We start from the raw sequence: 4,888 nt of genomic DNA, 5'->3' as shown, positions 1-4,888 counted from the left end.
GAGCCGAAGGCAGACACCTAACCGACTGAGCCCCCAGGCACCGCTCCACATGTGAATTTCTTAAGTCCCAACGCCTCCATCTGATGTAGCTCTGGCAGTCCTTGTTTCCACCTGTGAGGTCCCAGAGGCAGAGAAGGGAGAAACTTGTTGAAGACCCCATGGCCGGTAGGTAGCCCACTTCGCCTTCCATCCAGATGTGGAGGGAAGATTATGCGGGGGATCACACTTGGGTAGCCTGCGTCTGCTTCTGGGAATGAGCCCGCTCAAGAAAAATGAGGCCCACACTCACTCTTCCCCCAAGACAGGAAGCTGCCATTACCCATGCCTCTCTTTTTTGTGGTGACCACCAACCGCAAGGTAGACAGGACTGTCATCCTGCGATCTGGGAATTAGGGGCTGTCCGTATGGCGGGACCGTTCCCTTGTGCCTCTCAGGTTAACTCTTGACAACAGTGCACTCGTATTTTCATCAGCTAGTTTGATTATCTGAGGGGTGCACTCGTATTTTCATCAGCTAGTTTGATTATCTGAGGGGTGCATGGCATCCTAGGTGCTGAGGAGAGAGCAGTAGACACGACACAGGAAAGTCTTGCATTCATGGCACTTTCGTCCTTGAGAGGGGAAGAGACAAGAAACATAAATAAGGAAAAGCCATCAAATGACAAACCGGGCGAAACGCGTGGGAGCAAACAGGAAAGGGGCAGGGCGAGTGCGCTCAAGGAGCTTTGCACATACATCCAGATAGTTCGTGTTTGCCGGGCATGCACTGGCGAGCCTCACTAATCAACTGACACTTCGTGGATGAAAGAGGGAGGGACACCTGTGGGTGCGATCTGCAGGAAGGGAGGCAAAGACAAAGAACTGACAGGAAAACTCCTTTCCAGGCCTCCCTGCTCCTTTCCTTCCCTCACACTCCATTTCTAGTGACCCATCCAAATATGTCTTCCTCTCTCCCCGTCACCCTCCGTGTAAGTCTCTCTCCCACTGTAATCATTTCTGGTCTTTGTCTCCTTTGGACAAATTAATGAATAAAGCTCAAGGGACACAGATCTAAACCTCTCCACCGCTTCTTGAACTGCCCCATCCGTCTCTCAGAGGCGTGCTACGCTGGGCAGGTGGACCACATCTGGAGTCCCAGGCTCTGGTCCTCATGACCCACTTTGGCAGGGGGTGGGGGGGTAGTACCGCTGGAGGTCGCCCTGAGGCCACTGTCCAGGATGCTTCTACCTGAAAGGGCCTGAGCAGCTCTGTCACAGATGCTCAGTGATCCCAGCTCTGTCCTATGGGAAAGGCTGTCTTGCGGACATGGGGTTAGTCATGCTCTTTGCAGGCCAACATCCCAAACTACAGGCTGATGAAAATACGAGTGCACTGTTGTCAAGAGTGAAGAGGTACTAGCGAGAGAGATTCTCCACCAGCATTAATGAGTACCTCATGCTGGATCTAATAAAATGAAAGGGGGTGTCTGGATGGCTGAGTTCTGAGTATCTAGAGGCCTGCAAACACAGACAGGATGTACCCTCTCCTGGGAACATTGTAGAGAGGACTCAGGTGACTTGATCTGAAATTAATGATTCTGTGATCTAGTGGGATGCCTGAGGGCAAGTGATGGGAATAAATAGAGCTGGAACCTCCCTCTAGGATCATCCCTGGAATGGGTCCCAGGATGTTCCAGTTGCTTCTGCTGGGCACATTCACAGTGCTCTTCATGGATGAAGGTAAAGCCTGGTGAGGGAGGCAGGGATGGGTGGCGAGAGCCTATGTGGGGAGAAAAGGGAGGTGGTTTCTAACCTTGACTTTTTGGGCTGCTGTACAATGGCTTAAGGAGATTTCTTCTTCTCTTCATAGGAAACCGAGTCCTGACATCGAGATGTATGGTGTAGTTGGTTTGCAGTTTTTGGATAAATAATGCCGCAATGAGAGGGGATACTCCTGATTTTTTCAAACATTGTCTCTCTACCCTCCCTGAAATATTCCACTCTCCTCACTCACTGCTCTAGTGTCTTTTTTCTGTCCCCAGCCTTGGGCAAAGGAGGGAGGAGGCTTGAATCCCTGGGGTCATAGCTGTCACCCACTCAAGGGAGTGAGGACCCCAGGCAGGAGCTGGGAAGGGTATCAGCTTCCTTCTTGCGAGGTCTACACTTTGCCAGTGTAACTGATAGTGGGAAGCTTCTGAAGCTGAATTACTTAACCTAGAGCTCTGCTTTAAAATTTCCTCTTTTTATTTAGTGGTTCGATTTTGCTATCAATGTGCCCACTTTGATGGACTATCAGATGCCTGCACTGGCTTGAAACAAGTGGCTGGAAAGTCAATCTAACATTTGACAAAAGGAGTTGTACCATAGATCACTACTACTACAATGATCGAATTACTGGAAGTGCAGGTTATAGAGAGACACAAAAACTGTACCAGTGGGTCCCCAACCTTCCCTGATGTCAAGGTGTGGAGGCTTAACTGAGACCATGGGAGAGGCTGGGGAAAGTGGAAATTCTTATAAACTACTTGGTGTGGAGCCTCAGTGGGAGGGCAGATGTCTTTTGTCCTGGTCCTGTCCTAGAGAGATGATGAAATGTAGGCACAGCTTTGGGTGTTCATTTCCTGTCCACAGAAAAACCAGTGTGGTTCTGAGATGTCATTGCTAGGAAGATGGTGTGATTAAGCAAGGTGATCACATTTGCTTTTTTTCTCTCCTTAGGGAGAACTCTGTATCGTTATTCGGAACTGTCATGTAAACCTTGTGAAGAGGGAACGGTTCAAGTATACCATGACTTACTGAAAGAAACAATTTGCTGCAATCAAAAGGACATGTGTAATAACGGCAACATAAATTTAGATACTACAGTGGTATTTGGAAGAGGGATAGATAACATGACTGATGTGATAAAAGATAGAAGATAAACACATGCTTAAGATTTTAAACCATATAGGAATGCACATCTTAAATAATACTTTCCCCTTCCCCTAAAATAGACCAGGAGTATAAGGGCACTGGAGTGGCTCAGTCTGAAGAGCATGGGATTCTTGATCTCAGGATTGTGAGTTTGAACCCCATGTTGAGTGTAGAGATTACTTAAATAAATAAACTTAAGGGGGAAAAAAAAAAGAAAAGAAAAAGATAGTATAAAAGGAAATAGAACATAAAGTAGAAACACACAAATTTACAAACACCATAAAACAATATAACAGCATTGACTTAACATATCAGCCAAATTAAAAAGATTTTAGTTTAGTAAACAGAGCAAAATCTAACTCTATGATGATTTACAAATATGACGAAGTCAAAACAATTTGGAATGTGTAAATATAAATGAATAGGAAAATACATATTAAAAAGCCATATTGAGTATGAGCCTTTTTATGGGCTCAAAATCATCAAAAGAGATAATATACTTTATATTATTAAATTCACTAATGTACCATAAAGATATAAATTATTAAAACAGGAAGCCAATACCAGAGCAATGACCTTTCTTAACAACCTCTCCTATAGAAATATGTAGGAGGTATGATGCAAAAAAAGAAATGCATGCTAATCATCAGTCATGTGGGTAAATAATTAGCAAGGAGATTGAAGACATATACAACATGATTATTAAGGTAGATTTTATAAAACTATATCTAATCCTGAACCCAGATAATAGAGAACTTGGCTTTTCAAATACACACGGAACATTCACAAAGATTGGTCACATATATTTGCCCTGTGGAAGATAGAGTTGATTTACATCTGAACTGTAGAAGGTTCATATTTTTGTCAGTACATGTTTGGAATTTTGGCCAGGATAAAAAACCATTATGATGTGCTCTTTAAAGTCTGAAACTCCCCTGGTGACTCCCAGCATCATTTTATTTACTGATCTAAATAAACTGTTTTCCAGCCTGGCTTGATCACATGGTTACAGATATAACGCCATCCTCCCCACCAACCACATGCACCCTCATTAAGAACTTCTGTTTAAAATAGCCCTGACACTGAGATTCCTGACACAGATTATGATTGTGCAATCCAGTGACAGAGAGCCGTCTGTATGTAAGTGAGGACTCCTGGGAGCTTGTGCATGGAATTTCTCTTGGATTTCCCAATTTTGTCTGTACTCTTCTTCTTTTGTTGCACTGTATCCTTACTCTTTAAATAAAAGCTATATTCAGTATGCGCTATAAGTATGTTCCTAGAGAATAAGTGTGTTCTGTGAAGTCTGATGAGGTTTCCCAGATACCTAAATTTGGGAAATCTTTGCAAGCCCTCAAAGAAATACTTGATAAATTCTAGGAAATAGAAATAATATAAGCAATATTCACTTACCACATGCAATAAAGTAGAAGTTAAAAATAAGACCAAAAAGGTGCCATCATCTGGAAATATAGGAAGATGTTATCAAGGAGCTCTTAATAGGAAAATCCAGGACAAAAAAAAATGCAGAATTTCTTAACAGAAAACATTACATATCAAAACCTATGAAATATAGCTATAGCATTTATCAGTGGAAAATTCATAGAATTAAATACACAAAAATTTTAAAAATAATAAGTTAATTAAACACTCAATTCAAAATAGCAGACCACGAACAAAGTAAGCAGAAAAAAGTTAGGAACTAGCAATAAGTAAAAGCAGAAATTCAGAGGTAGTGTAATCATTCCATATGGCCATGTTGCTTTCTATGGCTGCCACATATTATCTCGCAGTTTCTATAGGTTGAAGTCTTGACAGAGCTTAATTGGGTCTTCAGCTCAGAATCTCACAAAGGCTGCTGTCAAGGGGTAGACCAAGAGCCATGTTCTCATTTGAAAACTTAATTTAGGAAGAATTCACTAATAAACTCTCTTGGCCTGTTGGTAAATTTCATCTCCGTAATAGCATAACTGAGTTTCCTATTTTCTTTCAGGCTAT

The 4,888-nt window shown here is 42.6% G+C and overlaps 1 long non-coding RNA gene across 1 annotated transcript; it reads left to right on the top strand.

Moving 5' to 3' along the window:
* On the top strand, positions 1 to 2,372 carry LOC116598992. The gene is made up of 3 exons (XR_004289216.1): positions 1 to 165; positions 1,641 to 1,717; positions 1,848 to 2,372. It is a non-coding gene; the product is annotated as an uncharacterized LOC116598992 (long non-coding RNA).
* The last annotated feature ends 2,516 nt before the right edge of the window (positions 2,373 to 4,888 follow it).

Source organism: Mustela erminea, chromosome 9, assembly GCF_009829155.1.
Source record: "Mustela erminea isolate mMusErm1 chromosome 9, mMusErm1.Pri, whole genome shotgun sequence".
Lineage (NCBI taxonomy): Eukaryota > Metazoa > Chordata > Mammalia > Carnivora > Mustelidae > Mustela > Mustela erminea.
The sequence above is the reverse complement of the archived record's forward strand: the minus strand, read 5'-3'. Positions and strand labels throughout refer to the sequence as shown.